This window comes from Delphinapterus leucas, chromosome 19 (genome assembly GCF_059928025.1).
Source record: "Delphinapterus leucas isolate spDelLeu-1000000601 "Yukka" chromosome 19, BTC_Dleu_Yukka2, whole genome shotgun sequence".
NCBI lineage: Eukaryota > Metazoa > Chordata > Mammalia > Artiodactyla > Monodontidae > Delphinapterus > Delphinapterus leucas.
Window position 1 is genome coordinate 9,164,682 of NC_143147.1, and position 19,245 is coordinate 9,183,926.

The following is a 19,245-nucleotide window of genomic DNA, read 5'->3' on the forward strand; positions in this document are numbered from 1 at the left end:
TTTTTGATAGAACTTCTCTTAGCCATTCTTTAAGGGTAAGTCTGCTAAGTGACAAATTCTTTTAGTTTCCAGTCATCTGAGAATGTCTGGATTTCCTCTTCATTCCTGAAGGATAGTTTAGCTGGATATTCAATCGTGGTTGACAGTTCTTGTCCTTCAAGTTGACAGCACTTGAAAATGTGCCATTTCTTTCTGGCCTTCATGGTTTCAAATGAGAAGCCTGCTGTCATTCAGATTGGTGCTCTTCTGTAGGTAATGTGGCATTTCTCTCTGCTGCTTTCAATATTTTTTTCTTTGTCTTTAATTTGCAGAATTTTAATTATGATGTGTCTCAGCAGGGATTTTGTTGAGTTTATTTCTTGAATCTGTTAAGTTTATGTCTTTCACCAAATTTGGAAACTTATCTGCCATTGTTCTCTTGAATACTCTATCAGCTCCACCTTCTCTTTCCTGTGCTTTTGGGACTCTGATGTTAAGATTGCTGGATCTTTTGTCATTGTTGCAACAGGTCTCTGAGGCTCTGTTCATTTCTTTTCAGTCTGTTTTCTCTGTGTTGTTCAGATTGGGTACGTTCAATTGATCTGTCCTCAAGTTCACTGATTCGAAAATCTGTCATTTCCGCTCTGTTGTTGAGTCCATCCAGTGAGTTTTTAATTTCAGTATTTGTATTTTTTAGTTTTATAATGTTCCTTTGGTTCTTTTTGTATAACTTCTTTTTCTTTGCTAAGATTTTCTGTATAGTTTGTTTTGAGAGAATTTGTAAATTCTTATTGAACATTTTTTTCAAACAATGGCTGCTTTATTTATTTATTTTATTTTTGGCTGCGTTGGGTCTTCGTTGCTGCACACAGGCTTTCTCTAGTTGCGGCGAGCGGGGGCTACTATTCGTTGTGGTGCGTGGGCTTCTCATTGCGGTGGCTCCTCTTTTTGCGGAGCACGGGCTCTAGGCACGTGGGCTTCAGTAGTTGTGCTGCACGGGCTTCAGTAGTTGTGGCTTGTGGGCTCTAGAGCGCAGGCTCAGTAGTTGTGGCGTACGGGTTTAGTTGCTTCATGGCATGTGAGATCTTCCCGGACCAGGGCTCAAACCTGTGTCCCCTGAGTTACCAGACGGATGCTTAACCACTGCGCCACCAGGGAAGTCCACGATGGCTGCTTTAAATCCTTGTCAGATGATTCCAGTGTCCGATTTGTCTCAGTATTGGCGTTAGTTTGTTGCCTTTTCTCCTCCAGGTTGTGATTTTCCTGGCTCTTGGTATAAGGGATGATTTTGTATTGATTCCTGGATATTTTGTCTGTTACGTTAGGAGACTCTAGGTCCTACGTAAATCTTCTATTTTAGAACATCGTCAACCTACTTGGAGGTCTTGGTGTACTTTTGTGGGCTGTGGTTTCAATGGCGATTTAATTTTCAGAGCCTTTGTGGTACTAATTTGGTCTGCTTGGTTTATCTGGTACTGCTAGGGCTCCCGCTGGTGCCTGCTGATGCTGCCTGAGTGGGTGGAAAGAGCTTCCCCAGGCTGGTCCAAGGTGGGGAAAGGGGTCTTCAGCCCTTGAGGAAAAAGAGTGCTTCTTGGGTCGGGTGCTTTCTGTGGTGGCATCCCACTGCCAGTGCCACCCAACCACCTGCTGTCTCTAGGGGTGTGTGTGTGTGTGTGTGTGTGTGTGTGTGTGTGTATGTGTGTTTTGGGGGGAAGTGGAGATTCCCAGGTCCGGTTGAGACAGAGTACTTCCTGGGCCAGCCGATTGTTGTGGCAGGATCCCCCTGCTGGTGCCATCTGGAGCCTGGTTTCTCTCTGTGGGTGAGCGGGGTCTCAGGTTTGGGGGGACACAGAGGCTTCTCAAACAGGTTGCCCCTTGTCAGTGCCACTTCACCCCTGCTTCAGCTCTAGGTGGGGGAGGGAAGACTCAAGTCCAAGGGATAAAGAGGCTTCCTGTCTGGGTGATGGTTGTGACAGTTGCTGACTGGAGCACTGTGATGAGGCCGCGGCGTGGATCGCTGTGAGTTGCTGCCAGAGGTCTGAGTAGAGTGTGGGGCATGTGTGCCAGGAATCGCCATCCTTGTTATTTCTGCCTGAGGCAGTTGTGGGGGTCACTGGATAAGAGGGGATTTTCCTGTTAACTGAATTTAAAGCTCAGAACCTCACAAAGCTGTGAAGAGCCGCCGTGGGTTAGAGTTCACTCCTTCCAGCTGACATTAGGAACTTATCTCGCAAAGACTTTGCCTCATGTGAGCTGTTTGTGAGCAAATGAACGAACACATTTTATCTATTTATTTTGCATTCACAAGCGTCTTAGATCCACGGTTCTCAACCAGGGATGCTTTTGCCCCTAAGGGGGACAATTGCCAGTGTCTGGAAACCTTTTTGGTTGTCTCCACTTGGGGAGGGGGTGTCACTGGCATCTAGAGGCAGAGGCAAGGGATGCTCTAGACATCGTACAGTGCACAGGGCAGCCTCCCTGCAGTAAAGAACGATCCCGCCCCACGTGGCAACAGTGGGGAGGCTGAGAAACCCTCAGATAGGCAACCCGCCATGGCGGCATGTGACCACCAGGCGGCAGTCATGCCTGCTGCTGAGATGTTAAATCACAGGAGCTCACCAGCCCCACAGTTGATTGTAATAACAGTCCATCACTCTTAACATACACACGAGTTGTTTTTAAATTACAAAAGTGAAACATTCTTTGCAACAGGTTCAAATAACATAGAAGTATATGAAGTACAACATAAGGGTTCTTCTGTTCCCCCTTACCCTTAAAGTCTTACCCTTAGAGAATTGAGTTTGAATCTGAGGATCTATCCCGATTCCTTTCTCAGATATGTGTGTGTATATATATGCATATGTTGTGTGTGTGTGGACACACACGTCACTAGTATCGTACTGTTTCTTTTGTTTAGCAACTCACTTTTAGTTCTCAACATCGTACTGTGGACAAATTTACAAGTACTTTAGAGCTACCTCATTTTAAATGGATGCACAGTGTTCTGGTGTATTAATGCACTACAATTTATTTATATATATTCTTATTGATGGGCGCTAGAGTTCTTTGCAAATTTTTTTTTTTTTTTTTTGCTGATGCAAGCGATTTTACGGTCATGCTGCTATTTCTGTAGGATAGATTCCCGGAAATGTGATAAGTCAGAGTGTATGTTCATTGGAAACTTGATGACATGGCAGCACTAATTCATGTTCTAACAGTGCAGGAGAGGACCTGTTTCCCCTACTCTCACCTACATTGGATACTATTGATATTTTACTATCTTTAATTTATATTTTATTGTATGAGTTGGGATATATTTTTATATGTTTATATTTTCATATGTTTATCAGTGTATTTCCCTTTCCCATTTTTATATTTGTTTTTTTAAAAAAATCAATTTGAAGTAGTTCTTTATACGTTTTGCTTATTAATACTTTGTCTGAATTTTGATTTTGAATAAGGGGTGAGTTAGGGATAAAACTTAATATTTTCTCAAATAGCTAGCCAATCGAACTAACAGCCTTTATTACATAATTCCTTCCTTTCCCCTTGTAATGAATTGCATGCATCCCTGTGTCTGTTTTTTGGACTCTGTTCTGTCTAATCTTGTGCCAGCTTCACAGTGTTTTGTTCATGGTAACTTTATAGCTGGTGAGGAGGGAGGGGAAGAGTGCTAGGATGAGCACTGTGATGTACAAAAGCCGAGTGGGAGGAGAAGACATGGCGCGAGACTCAAAGTCGCCGGAAGCGGAGGAAGGCATGTAGGCGGGAGGAGAAGGGGATAGGGGTTGGAGTGAGAGCAGGCTCAGATCACACGGGGCCCTGCAGGCCGTTTCAAATTGGATCTTTATCCTTAGAGCCATGCGTCCATAGACGGATTCTGACCAGAGGAATAATATGATCAGATCTATATTTTATTCAGCTTTCTCTAGACTTCTGTTTCCACCCACGACGGAGTAACTGGTACCAGACTAGCCCTCCCACCACACACCTCTATAAAACTTGACAAGATGTAAGAGATAACTATTTTCAGGCATCGAATGATAGGCAGCACAAGACTGTTGATCAACTCATGAGGTGAGCCCAATGGCCACCCAACTTTCTGTCTGGGAACAATTTCCCAACCATGACACAGAGAGCTGGAGTCCAGCAGAGCACAGAGGTCCCGCTAAGCTGAGGGTCTGGAATAAATCAGGGTTCAGAGCAGCTGAAGCAGCTGGAAACTGTGGGGCGAGGTACACAGAGGAGGGTGTTGTGTAAAGAAACACAACACTCCGATTGCATGTACATTACACCTCGGTAAGGTGGATTGGAAAAATCTTTCCCTCGGGAGTTCCCTGGTGGTCCAGTGGTTAGGACTGTGTGCTTTCACTGCGGTGGCCCTGGGTTCAATCCCTGGATGGGGAACTAAGATCCCACAAAATAATAAGTCTCTAAAAAAATAAAAAAGCTTTTCCTGGATGCACTATGGCGAACGGATTGCAAGGAGTGGTGAGTGGATGCAGGGGTTCCAGTTTGTGGGCTGTCACCGTAATGCAGGTGAGAGACAGTGGTGGCTCCGACTACAGTCATGGAGCATAAAGAGTAAAGGTTCCGGAGGTACTTGGAATGTAAAATGGTGATGGAATGGACGTGGGGGACGAGGGAAAGGGAGGAGCGAGGGGCGCTCCCTGGGTATCTGGTTGAGTGCTGACAGCAACCTCAGGGAAGAGAACCAGGAAGAGGGCCAGCTTTGTCTGGGGGGATCCGGAAAGGTCGTCAGTTTCATTCGGGCTGTGCTGGGTTTGAGGTGACTGAGAACGTCAAGTCTTTATATTTATAACGTAGTTGGAGATACGGATTTGAAAGTCTGAGCCGGAGACGTCAGTTTGTACCGACGGTAGCTGAAGTCTAAGGAAGGGGTGAACTCATCGAGGGCAGAGAGTAGGTCAGGAAGGGGAAGTGATCGTGGCTTGAGTTTCAAAGAGCTTCTCGTCTTTACCAGCCGGGGAGAAAGAGAGAAGCGATAAGAGCAGATGGGAGAGTAGTGGCCGGGAGATGAGGGCGACTGGGAGAAAGGGGGTCCCTGGAAGGCTGTCTAGTCGTTTTCGAACTTCCCACTACATCATCCTGATTTAAAATTTAGAATCTTGCAATAACCCTGAGAGTTAGGCAAAGTGAGTACTACTCTAATTTTACAGGTGAAGGAACTAGAGATTCGGAAGGCAAATGACGTCTGGAAGTGGATAACGAACAGCTGAGCTGTGTGCAAACCCGTCTTCTGACTCTGAATCCTGGGCGTCTCTGCTTGGAAGACGATCACTGAGCGGCCACAGGAGATGTGCCAACAAACAGGTTTATTTTTTAAAGTTTCAGTTTTATGATTTTGTACATTATGAGTTGTTGGTTTAAAAATTGGAAAATATGAGGGCTTCCCTGGTGGCGCAGTGGTTGAGAGTCCGCCTGCCGATGCAGGGGACACGGGTTCGTGCCCCGGTCCGGGAAGATCCCACACGCCGCGGAGCGGCTGGGCCCGTGAACCATGGCCGCTGTGCCTGCGGATCCGGAGGCAACAACAGTGAGAGGCCCGTGTACCGAAAAAAAAAAGGAAAATATGGGAAAAAAGTAACTACCCGCGATAATTTCATGGAGCTCTTTTCCCGCTGTCTACACGTAGACACACATACACTAAAGCTGTTCTTTTTGACATAATTAGTCTCAAAGTGTACGATCCATTTTATAACCTTTAAGAAACTTAATATATTGTGATCCTTCCTCATACCTTTAAATAATGAGCAACTGGTTTGAATGACTTAGAAAGAAAAGCAAACAGAGCAACTTGCCAAAAGCAAACAAGGCTTGTTGGCTGGATGACCTTCAGTCCCACCCAGCTGCCTATGACCTTTTTATATGCTTTGTATTGAACATTTGCATCTGCGTTCTGGACTGAGTGGTGGTGCAGGAACTGAAGCTTCCACGGCGCAGACTTGTAATCTCCACCGCTCTCATGCAACCCTGGAGGGCGCGTGTTGTATGCCTCGGCCTGACCCGATGTTCCCAGGCCCGTGGGTCCACTTGGGCTTCTGGTTTATGGGGACAGAATCAACACACTCTTCCCCCATCCAGGCTTTTTTTTTTTTTATCCCCTTTGCTGTCCTACAGCTCTCATATTCACTATCCCCATCTGCTGTGCGTTATGAATTCTCCAACCAGTTTTGACCATCCTGATGCTGATTTAACTTTCAACTTCATCCAAGCCTGCACCCCATCGTGGGCAGGTGCTCCTTTCTGGGCCTCACCTGCCCTCCCCTCTGCCGCAAGTCGGGAGATGGGGTCACTGTGCTGCCTCTTCACCCTTACGGCTGACATGTCATCCCAGCAAAGTGTGAAACCCACCTGTACCACCCTCTGAATTACAGCTGCCACCATATGAGCCCGTTTGTGCTTTTCAAAGATGATCCAGAACCAGGGGTTCAACTTGGCTCTTAAATCCCATTTTAGCCACTGTATTGCCCTGGTTGGCTTGTGTTCACCATAAGGGACCCATGAGGTGTGGTTTTAGTCAGACACTGTGCCCCTCCTTTGTGGCCATGGGCGGACTCAACATCCAGTACTGCTTTCTGGGCTGCCCACCATTCTGTGATCCACCAGACTGACCCAGGGTATTACTGGTGGTGACCGACCTGGGGTGGGCAGGCAGGGTAAATGGCATTGACTAGCCCTTCCATGACATTTGCTGTGTGGAGACTGGTGGGAAGAAGGTCTCTTCCCTTTTGGATCCCAGGCTGTAAGGGTGTAGATCGGACCTGCTTCTGGGAACCTTTCCTGCCACGTGGAGAGAGTGTACCACTTACAATGCTTCCAGCTGGACCTCAAGGACATTTATTATCTTATATGACTTGAAGCCTGAAAACAAGCAGTTTTGAACAGCTCAGCAGTGTCACCGAAGCTCTTCCCATCTTCCTGTTCCATCTTCCTCAACTACTGGCTTGGCCCTTGCCTTGGTCCTCACGACTGCAAGGTGGCTGCCACGGCACAAAAAGCAGAGCTCTCAGCCAAGTCAAGGTGGAATTCCGGAGATTTTGTGAAGGTAGGACTGGCCAACTGTGCCCTTTGTGGGCAGGGCCTGTGTCGTAGCCTGTATATGTTTTGTGACCTGCACAGGATCTCACAACAAGCGTGTGATGGGTGCAGCCTGGATATAGATGGATGAATGAACCCATCCTGGGGTGGGGGAGACACAGGCACGAGGAGACCTTTTCTGGGTCATCTCTTGGGCCAGGCCTGACTGTGGGGCAGACACATGGAGACCCTTTTCACTGGAGGGCACTTTGGTGTTTGGGAAAGAATTGAAATGAGGTAAAGATGTTTCAGGAGAGAATGTGCCCGTTTTCTCCTCTCTTGGGGAGGAGGGCCTCCTGAGAAGATTCAGCTGAAGAACAGACAGAGCCCGAGCATGGGCAGCCCACTTCTCCACTACCAGCCAAGTCAGAAGAAGCTTCCCCAAATCTGCTGGTAAGGGACCACCTCCCTGTCCGCGGAGATGAAAGGTACCTCAGAGCAACTCTGCCCCTCCCGAGGACCAGCCTCCCTGCAGTCCACCTGGGGCTTCTCCTGGCTTTGGAGTGACCAATGTGCATTTAAATCCCAACTCCATCATATGTGAGATGTGTGGCTACCCAATCTCATGTATAAACCCGCTCTCACAGAGATGTTATAACATGTATCCGCCACTCAGCACATGAGCAGTCAGCTGTGGTGATGGTGCTGGTGGTGGCAGTGGCTGGGATTTCAGAGACAGTCCTGCTGCCGAGCTCAGGAAGAACACAGCCTTGTCTTGGAAATGCTCTGTGATTGGGGGCCACGTGGAAGTGGTCTGAGGGCCTGATTGTGTGAAAGATGAAATTGGAGGACCAGAAACCGAAGGATTCAAAGCAGCATGTATGCAATGTCTGTAAATAGTGGACGAGACATAGGTGAGTCTGAACCAGGAAGTTCAAGGAAACCCCAACAAGGTCATGGTACGGAATCTGGGACGCTTATGAAAACTGGGCCGGAATCAGTACAAATAGAGACCTGGTTTTGGGGCAGCCGTACCTGAGCTCACAGCTGACTCTGGGCCTGGCCTCTCACAGCCAGGTCTCAGGAGGATTCACTTTAACAGGTATTTATTAGGCACCTACTGTATGTGTTACGTAATTTGCCAAATGCTGTATTTTTGGAATAGATGATAAGCTCTAGGGGCAGTGAGGAAATGGAAGAACCAATATTTATTTATGAAGGGGGCAGAACCTGAGCTGGTACTTGGGGAGTGATGTTTGGAGGGAAGTGGGTGGGATCTTGAGGCAGAAATGATCCCTTAGCTCAAATCTAGGACTCAGAGTTTCTTTAAGAGTCTGTCAGAGAAGAAGCCAGAGGAGAGAGTGTGGGGCTGAGAGGGCAGGACCAGGTCTGGAGGAGGGAGAAGTGGCCTCTGAGCGGCTCAAAGGCTGGTGGGAGCATGCTCAGCCACCATTCACCTTCTGCTAAATCCCCACGTACGAATGACCCCTGAGGACGCTGGCCTGTTGAAAAGGGAGGCTGTACGAGACATGCACCGTATAATCTAATGCTCTCAGCATCCTGGAGGCTGAGTGCGGTTATCATTTCCATCTGGGTAAACTTGGAGGAGGTAAGGACGTGTCCAAGGCCACCCCTGAAGGCTTGAACCCAGATGACCTGATTCCAGGGCACGCACTGCAGAGCTGCAGGAGTTGCCAGTTTCCCGGCCAAGACGAGGGTGCAGGAGGCAAATGCGGAGTGGGCCGCGTTTCCAAAGCTCAGGCAGCCTGAGCCCGCCATTATACCCCGAAAGGAGTACCAGGAGTTAAGGATGGGCGGGGAAAGCAGGAAGCGTCAAATGCCATGCTGCGACAGGGGGTGGGGAGCAGCGTCCGGTGACTGCCACCCGTAGAAATTATGCCTGTGAAGTGAAAGGGCTCCTCCGTGCTGAGGATACCATCTCACGTAGCTCCAAGGGTGTTGTGATGAGCTTTGTGGTTGAGGTTTCCTGGCAATGTCCATTCCTTCCTGAGAAAAGGCCAGTAGCACCTGGAGGTACACTTGACTTAAAGTTCTCGCGGCGAAAGAATTCAAGCCGGGGGCTTCCCTGGCGGCGCAGTGGTTGAGAGTCCGCCTGCCGATGCAGGGGACACGGGTTCGTGCCCCGGTCCGGGAAGGTCCCATGTGCCGCGGAGCGGCTGGGCCCGTGAGCCATGGCCGCTGAGCCTGCGCGTCCGGAGCCTGTGCTCCACAACGGGAGAGGCCACAACAGTGAGAGGCCCGTGTACCGCAAAAAAAAAAAAAAAAAAAAAAAAAAAAAAAAGAATTCAAGCCGGTTTCAGGGCACATGCTTTTGAAAGTATTCCTCCGTCAGGTCAGATGTTTCAGGCTATTTGCCGACCAATCCAAACATTTAAAAATCATAATGAAATGCTTAGAAAGTGGATCAGTTTGATTCTGCAGCTCGGTGGTGCCAAGGACGAGGTCCTCTTAGTCCCTCTGCTTTGCTGTGTGCAGTGAGGGTACCATCCTAAGCTGGTCCCTTCGTACCTAGGATGGTTGCCAGGAACAACACTTCTTAGTCCATTTCCAGAGGGAAAGAGGCCAGTTTCCCAAGTATCTCTTAGGAGCCAGGAAAACCCCAGCAAACTTCTCAGATATCTTTGGCCTAAATTTGCATGGACATCCCCATCCCTGGAGCAGTCAGCATAGGTCAATGGGATGGAATGACCAGGCCCGGCGTAGATGAACAGAGTCTATCCCTGGAGCCCCCTGGGTGCTGGGGAGTCCTGTTTTCCAAGCTGCGGAAGAAAAAAAATAAAAAGCCATGTTCTGGTGATTTAGGCTTGGAAGAAAAAAAATAAAAAGCCATGTTCTGGTGATTTAGAGTGAAGCTAGAATGTGGGATTCAGAAAGTCTGGGCCTCTCTGGTGAACTCGTGGGGCAGCCCCCCAAGGGGTCTCCGCACGAGAGGCCAAGGAGGGTCCCAGCAGAGCGCCTGTCCCAAGGGAAGGGGTCGACTGTGGTGGGTTTGGCTGTGCACAGCTTCAGGGTCAGAGCGGAAGGTGGTCCTGAGGCGGGCAGAATATGTCCACAGCTAGCCTCTGTGGGATCATGGAGTTTCAGGGAGAAAAGGGGCTCTGAGCAAAGAGAGAATGAGCAGTTTCAGGAAGATGGGAGGGACCCTGGGTTTGGGACGCCTCTGACAAAACATGTTACGGGACCTCCCTGGTGGTCCAGCGGGCGCTCCCAGTGCAAGGGGCCCGGGTTCCATCCCTGGTGGTCCAGTGGGCGCTGCCAATGCAGGGGGCCCGGGTTCCATCCCTGGTGGTCCAGCGGGCGCTGCCAATGCAGGGGGCCCGGGTTCCATCCCTGGTGGTCTGGTGAGCGCTCCCAATGCAGGGGGCCTGGGTTCGATCCCTGGTTGGGGAACTAGATACCGCGTGCATGCCACAACTAAGAAGTCCACATGCCACAACTAAAAATCTCGTGTGCCGCAACTAAGACCCGGTACAGCCAAAACCAGCAAACAAACAAACATGTTACAAATCCCTGGGCAACCCTGGGCCCCCTTGGACTCTAGAGCATCAGAGGCAGCAATGGTGGGAGAAAAGGTACCCAGTGGACAGTGGTGCCACCGGGGACCCCCAGAAACACTGGGAGGAGGGGTTGTATGGGTCTGGGACCCTGGCCTTAGTCTGCAGGGGAAGGAGCAAGGAAACATGAATGGTGACTATAAATGTGACCCTCTTCATATTCACAGACTTCTGTGACCAGGGGAAATTAGGGTTTCATAACTTTTAGAGAGAAGAGGGTCATCCTTGGCCTGTTCCTTGTCTCACAGCTTAAGAGAATTCATTTGAAGGAGCCTTCTGCTCATTAAATCCTGGTGTGTTTGTGACCATAATATCATTAGTGTACAGATTCACTTGCATTATATGATGGCTTCACTTCCATTTTTTCACAAACCACACTATAAGTTAGTTGGAGTAGATATTGTATCCCCATTTGTTGGATGAAGAAATGGAGGTTCAGAGAGATTAAGCTACTTACCAAGGTCACACAGCTGGCAGGTGCTAGGATCAGGGCTCTGACCACCTAACGCTTCTAATCCAGGTTCTCTTTCTGACTATATTTGGATTCCCCCAACATATACAGGCACATCTCCTGTTTAATAAGCTTGTTTCTTTCCTACTAAAATATTCGTGGCAAGACAGCAGTTATTTCATTCCCATGGAGGTAATAGCTCCTACTCTTGGTGTTTTATTTAGTTCCTGAGTCTGTGCACCAGGCTTTGGATCAGGGCGACCCCCCTCATCCCTGGAAATCCAGATACAGATGTTATGTTTCCTCCACCCAGTCAGGGGTACAGAAATTCAGAGCGTTCTTCAACTTCTGGTTTGCAACAGTGAGGTGGAAATTGAAACCATTTGAGCAAGTGTGTGTGGGCTGTGGCAAAGTACAAGTAAGGATGCAGCTTCTATAGCTCCTGAGACACAGCATCTTCCTGCAGGGAGGGGGCTTTGGTGAGGAAGAGAGTATGTTATGTGTACAGACCTTTTGTCCTCAGACCCAGCCACAGACAATCCCTGGGGTGGGAGGTGGGGAAGGTCTATGGTTTTTCCTCTCTTTGTTCAGGGATCTAGGTCACTAGTCCTTTTTTATTATTAAAAAATAAGTAAATAACTAAGAGGAGCCCATTCCAAGATTGCTGGAGGAGAGTTAACACAATGCAGTGTGGTAATGCACATTGTAATAGAAACTGTGGGCATGTCCTCCTTAGCATTGTTGGGGAGGAAGACATTTCCCTCTACCCTTCTAGGTTCTTCTGGCTGGTCTAAGAATTAAAGTGACATGAAGCAGATCAACAGGAGGAAATTAAATGAAAGTTTAATAACGTGTACCTGGGAAAGACCCAGGAAAAATGAGTAACTCACCAAAATGGCTGAAACTCTCACCTTAAATACCATCTTCAGCTAAAGACAAAAGAGGATGTTGGGGGTAGTGGTTTGGGATGTCAAAGGGTAGGAATGCAATTCACATGAAGATGGAAAAGCGAATATTTGGAAAACGAGTGTTTGCTGGGCCAGCAAGACAGTGGGACTCGGAGAAGAATTTTAACAAACAGACTTGGCTGGGTTCCTCCCTGTCTGCCACTCAGTTCATACTATATATATCTATGGGGATAGCTCACTTACTGGAATGGCTCCTTGCTCTACATTCTTTTAGGCTGCTCAGGGGAGGTAAACAGAAAGACTTCTTGAGTGTTCTGTTTCTTAAAAATAATCAGCCTAAATTAGTCCTCATGCCTAAGAGACACATTTTAGGGTCTACTTTTGCTCCCCTGCAGTGTCATGGGTTCTGAATCAGGCTCTTGGGTTCAAATCCAACTGGTTCAGAACGAGGGGTCTTTGGGCAGGTTATCTAACCCCAGAAAACTTAGTTTCCTCGTCTGCTAAATAGGAATAGTAACGGCCGCTGTCTCAGGGCTGTTGTGCGACTCACCCAGTTGGTACATGAGGGCCCTCAGCATTTATACTGGTGTTGGTGCTATCACCAGCACGCTCCGCTGGGCTTCATCTAACTCCACATGTAGAGATGCCTGAACCACAGTTACTGCATTTTGATTTTTTAAATACATTCTTTCCTTCCATGGCTAAAACAGATGTGCAGTGTATGTGTGACAGGCCACAAAGCAGACTGTTCTGGGTAGCGTAAAGTTTAAGTTAAGTCATGTGTAAGCCAGAAAGACTTCCCCATACTTCACTATGTGAACATCTCCTCTGTCATTTTCCTTTTTTGATTGCAAGTATTTTGACAGAAAATATTGATGGTGAAAATATTTGTCCCTTGATGCCAGGGTGCTTGCTGCTTGCCCTGGGTCCATCATGTCCCTTGTTGCTAGGCAGAACACTCTTTGACATAAATTGTAACAGTATATTTTTGGATATGTCTCCTAAGGCAAAAGAAATAAAAACAAAAATAAATGGTACCAAAAAAAACACCAAAACAAACAAACAAACAAACAAAATAAATGGTACCTAATTAAGCTTTAAAGCTTCTGTATAGCAAAGGAAACCGTTGACAACATGCAAAGACAACCTACAGAATGGGAGAAAATACTTGCAAATGATATAACCGATAAGGGGTTAATAACCAAAATATATAAACAGCTCATAGAACTCAACAGCAAAAAAACCCAAACAACCCAATAAAAAAATGGACAGAAGACCTGAATAGACATTTTTCCAAAGAGGACGTGCAGATGGGCAACAGGCACATGAAAAGGTGCTTAATGCCACTAATCATCAGGGAAATATAAATCAAAACCACAGTGAGACATCACCTCACACCTGTCAGAATGGCCATCATCAAAAATAACACAAATAACAAATGTTGGAGAGGGTGTGAAGAAAACAGAACCCTTGTACAATGTTGGTGGGAATGTAAAGTGGTACAGTCATTGTGGAAAACAGTATGGAGTGTTTTCAAAAAACTAAAAATAGAACTACCATATGATCCAGCAATTCCACTCCTAGGTATATATCCAAAGAAAGTGAAAACACTAATTTGAAAAGATATATGCACCCAATGTTCATAGCAGCATTATTTACAATAGCCAAGATAATGGAAGCAACCCAAGTGCCTTTCAACAGATGAATGGATAAGGAAGATATGGTACATATATACAATGGAATACTACTCGGCCATAAAAAAGAATGAAATTTTGTCATTTGCAGCAACATGGATGGATCTAGAGAGTATTATGCTAAGCGAAATAAATCAGACAAAGACAAATATTCTATGTTATTACTTATATGTGGAATCTAAAAAAATGAAACAAAGGAATGAGTATAACAAAACAGAAACAGACTCACAGATGTAGAGAACAGACTAGTGGTTACCAGTGGGGAGAGGGGAGGGGGAATAGGCAAGACAGGGGTAGAAGATTAAGATGTACAAACTACTATGTATAAAATAGATAAGCAACAAGGATATATTGTACAGCACAGGGAAATACAGGGGCTTTGGGGTCATTTTCTGCATCTTTCCATCTGAGGTGCCCATTCTGACTGGTTGGGGGTGTGCAGCTGTCCCAGGTCCAGAAACCTGGCCAAACAACAGTGGTACCAAAGCAACAGCTGTCCTAGGACCTCTGGGGTGAGCTAGACTTGGAACCCATCTTCCATCCCCAGGGAAAGAGAGCATTTGTTGTGCATTTTAAAAGATTTGCTCATTTGGTCGGAATAGGTTGTTTTGCCATTTTAAGCCTAAGCCGTATAGGTGACTAGAGTTTACTTTGTGTAGTTACTTTGGGTTTTCTCATACACAGCTCTCAGAGTTCGAGGAATGTGCTAACCATGTGCTACATAAAGCGTCATGTACTTTGGGTCTGGAATTTACGAGGAATGATTGCAGAGTGTGGTCCGGGTTCTGGGCTCTTCATTTCTAGGACATTGAATGCTCCTGCGGGGGTTCCTGGGAGGTCCAGCTGCTAATTCTGGCCCTGAGAGCCTGGGTGGCTGGAGGATTGCTGCTCAAGGGTGCACCATGGCCACACCTTGTCGGCAAACAAGAGTGAGCTGGGAACAGCCCCGGGCCAGACCTTCTGTGGCCTTGGCAGGAAATGACCCCTTGTGCTTCCTTAGTTGCAGGTGGTCTGTAGGCCAGTTTCCTCCACCCATCATCAGGAGTCCTGCAGGCATTGTGTTAGGTGCTCGCGGGCAAGGCAGACCCTATGCAAGCTCACAATCTTGTTTGCTGAACCAACATGTGTGCCCCTGTCTTTGTGAAGAGCAGGCATATGGAACACCCTGGGACAGCCCTGCCTTCCTTAGTGGGCCAGTCGCTACCTGACAAAGAGACAGGAGGCTTGGGGGAGGACCTGAGAAGGGGCTTAGGTGGTCACAACTGTTGTGCTCTGAGACTAGGAGCAAAGATCCTTTGAGTCTGTTCTCCTCTCCTGCAGTTTGTTCTCTTGTTTTGCAGTTGTTAATTACCAAAAACCATCTAAGAGGCTGGCTTCTCATTTTAGGAAAAAAGCAGGGCTGGGGACCAGTTTGCTGATGGCAACCCCAGGCCAGAAAGTCTATTGGGCCCACCCCCCCAGGTGAATCAGGAAAAGTCTGGGCTGGTTTCTGGAAGAGCGATGATGCAGCTTCCAGCTCTGTGGTTCTCTGATTTGGGGATTTTACCAGAAAAACTGCACAGCGAATTTGGAGGACTGATTTAAATGTAACTCTTCCAGGTAACTCCACCTCACTGTTATCACCATCGTTTCATAAAAGATAAGACTTTCAATTCCAGAGAAGGGGGAAGGACATACTCTTAATCAAGTGTCATCCCTTGAAATCAGTCAGAGTCAGATCTGTGACTTGTTTATTATGTTATTCTTATTTTTCTCAGTCTGATTGCCTGCTTTTTCTTAGTTTCTGACGGACAAATATTAGCTAGGTTTGTGAATCACAGCTCGGCAGACACAGATGAAAAGTATCCAGAGTGATTTTTGAAGCTGTTTCCTTAGGAGAGAGGCTGCGGGGCTTCCTTAGTCTGAAACTGCCCGATAGAGTCTTTGGGTTGAGAATGCTCTTCTTGAATTCTTCCAGACCCCTCAGGGTGATGGCCTTAAACCCGTAAACTGAGAGGGCATCTGTTGGCGGCCATCGTTCATGTGACTCCAAGGGAGTTTGTCAGTTTGTGGGATTATTCATCACAGAGTCAACCGGATGAAAGATTAATGATGACCTAACTGCCGACCGATTTCCTACCACATGGCTTGGTAGAGTTTGAGTTTCAAAATTCTGAGCAGGGAAACCTTCCTCAATTCTGGGAAGGAATACCAAGCCACAACACATAGGATGTTGGCCCTAACATCCCTGGTGGCAGGTTTGATTCAGGAAAGAAGGAAATTACAAAATTTGTAATGACAAAACTTGTTTTGTGCCGAAGAGAGAGAGACACTCATTTCATGTGAGGTTGAGTGATCGGAGGCTGGCCTGGAGGACAGGAGAGGGTGGAATTGCAGGGCCATCTGACCTCCGGGGAGCAGGTGTGATGAGAGGGCCGGGAGGTGGTCTGGACATTGTGACGGGGGGTCAGGAGGACCCCCACCTCAGCTCTGAGGTACGTTGGCGGGGGGCGGTGGTGAGGAGAAGGATAGCACCAGCTGAGAGGCGGCAGGAGAAACAGCGTCTTTGGCGAAAGCGGAGCTTCGGTTAAGGCAAGGAGGCAGGGGGCTGTCTAACAAGAGGCTGAGGATGTTGGGGTGCTCAGTGTGCAGCGGGGGTGGGGTGGTGACTGTGAGCGCTGGGTCGATAGGGAATTAGGGTCTAGGAGATACGTGGGCATTAGCCCTGCCTTCCGGTGCGGGAGTGTTGACCCAGGAGGCCTGGGTGTGGTGAGGTGCCCTGCAGCTCCTGGAGGCCGTCCAGAAGGTGCTGTGTCAGGCCGGGCCGGGGAGGGGATTTAGAAATTGGGGTGGATTCTGTGGTCCTGGGAGGGCCAGAGGCCGCCACAGGGTCAGTGCTCCCAGGCCCAAGTCCGGGCAGATGTCACAGCTTAGCCATGGCGCCCTTTCCCCACAAGCTCAGGTGAATCTCAGACACAGCACAGTTTCCCCGAGAGCCGCACCGGGAATCTGTTTCCCGGCCCTGGCTTCGACCAGCCTGCTCACTTCATAGATGAGGAAGCTGGGGTCGAGAGAGGACAAATGATTTTCCCAGTTCAGGCTGGGACTGAAAACTCAGGTTTCCTGTTTTCCAAGCTGCTGCAGAATGTCTGGTGGCTTGGAGCTCCGGTGGGGCACCAGGACGGGCTGAGCAAAGCTGTGGGCTGCCCTCCGGGGTCAGCAGGAGAGAAGGGGCGGGGGAGATAAGAGAGAGCCTGGCTCAGTGCCCCCTGATTGGCGCCTGAGGTTGTGGAACAGGTCAGAATGGGCAGCCACCGCCCCCCCCTCCCCAGAAATATCAGAGGCTCTGTGGCATGTGGGGTGGACCAGTTCAGCTTCCAGAACCAAGTCATTCAGAGAAAGGGACAGAAAAGAAAGCAGCCCTATTTGTTAATGTTGGAGAAAACTCCGGGAATGTTCTGGGCTGCGAGAAGCCAGCTCCTTTCCCTCCTGGCCAGAGATTTAAAACCATGAAATGAAATGCAGGGGAACCTCTTCTGGGGTGTCTTCAGCAGTGGAAGAGGACAGTCAGGTCAGGGATACTCAGGAACCTTCGTACTGCTGAAAACGGCCGCATCTAGGCCATCATGACATGCATGCTCTGTGCATGTTGACAATCAACAGAGCTGCATCTGACATAGATTTTTACTGTCTTCCACGCCCTCCAACACCAAGCAGGAATTCTCGGTCAGTGACAAGAACTGCCCCTTGGTTTATGTGCTTTAATCCAGATCCTACCAAATCACACGGGGTGGAGAGCCATGGGGGAGTGCGATGGCTTGGACCCACCCCAACCCTAATCTCAGGGGTGAGCTGGACCGGCCCCCACCCCATTCTCTCTCTGTTCCATTAGTTTTCCAAATCCACTTGAGTGTATACGAAGAAATCCTGCGGGGGAGCTGTAGAACCTGTCCAGGACAGGGGTCCCCAACCCCTAGGCCACGGACCAGTAGTGGTCAGTGGCCTGTTAGGAGCCAGGCTGCACAGCAGGAGGTGAGTGGGAGGAGAGAGAGCGAAGCTTCACTTGTATTTACATCGCTCGCATTACTGCCTGAGCTCCGCCTCCTGTCAGCATTGTGGTGGGTTGTATAATTGTTTCATTATACATTACAATGTAATGATAATAGAAATAAAGTGCACAGTAAAGGTAATGCGCTTGACTCATCCCGAAACATTCCCCCCCCCACCCCGGTCCGTGGAAAAATTGTCTTCCGTGAAACCAGCCCCTGGTGCCGAAAAGGTTGGGGACTGCTGCTCTAGGGTACAAATGTTGGGGGCCAGGTACCCTGGAATAGTCCTGGGTTCCTTGGTGCCCACCTGGCATCCCCACCCAGTGGTGATGCCCAGGAGCACCTTTCTTCTGAGGAGCTAGATGCTTCCCACCTTATCCCCTGGCATCTGTTCTGGGCTGAATTGTGAGCTACCTGCCCCCCGCCAAAACCCCGCATCGTATGTTGAAGTCCTAACTGATGCCGAAAGCTCAGCTTCCCTGTACTGGTGCCGAATTGAATCTCGGAGTTTTGGGTGAAGTAGAAAGAAAAGAATAGCTTTATTGCTTTGCCAGGCAAAAGGGGCCACAGCCAGTGCCTGCCTCAAAGAACTATGTGTCCCAACTCAGGAGGATCTGATGAGGGGTTTTATAACAGTGGTTCAGAGGTGAGATCTCTGACAAGATTAGGGTGTGTGCCGGGTCTCAGGTGGGTCTCCTAATTTTTTTTTTTTTTGCGGTACGCAGGCCTCTCACTGTTGTGGCCTCTCCCGTTGCGGAGCACAGGCTCCGGACGTGCAGGCTCAGCGGCCATGGCTCACGGGCCCAGCCGCTCAGCGGCATGTGGGATCTTCCTGGACCGGGGCACGAACCCGTGTCCCCTGCATGGGCAGGCGGACTCTCAACCACTGCGCCACCAGGGAAGCCTGGATCTCCTAATCTTGATGAGCTTCTCTGGTCCCTTGAATCTTGCCTCAGGTGGTTTTTTGACTGCTTCTCCCGTGATGAGCAACTGTTCAAAGGGAATCTGCCCTTTGGATCTCAGGGAAGGTCATGGAGGCTGGAGTCTTGCCTACAATAAATGCGGGACAAAAGGAAAAGCCCTCCATGTCTGGGAGCCCCACGGGGCCCCGTTCGGTTTCATAACCCCCAGTACCTCAGAATGTGACTGTATTTCGAGACTGGGCTTTTCAAGAGGCCATTAAGGTAGGATGAAGTCATGAGGTTGGGCCCTAATCCAAATCTGACTGCTGTCCTTAGAGAAAGAGGAGATTAGGACACATGTGTACAGAGGGGAGAGCATGTAAAGATACAAGGAGAAGACGGCTGTCTACACGCCAAGGAGAGAGCCCTCAAGAGAGACCAACCCTGCCGACACCTTGATCTTGGACTTCCAGCCTCCAGAACTGGGAGAAGATAAATTTCTGTTGTTTGAACCAACCAGCCTGTGGTACTTTGTTATGGCACTGGGAGCAAACCCATACACCTCGTCTAGGAAAACCTTAGTAAGTAGATAAAGTGCCCACCCCTCTCTGGGAGCCACTGGGCAGGTTGTGCAGCCCGGGAGGGCTGTCTGCTTAGAGCTTTATGT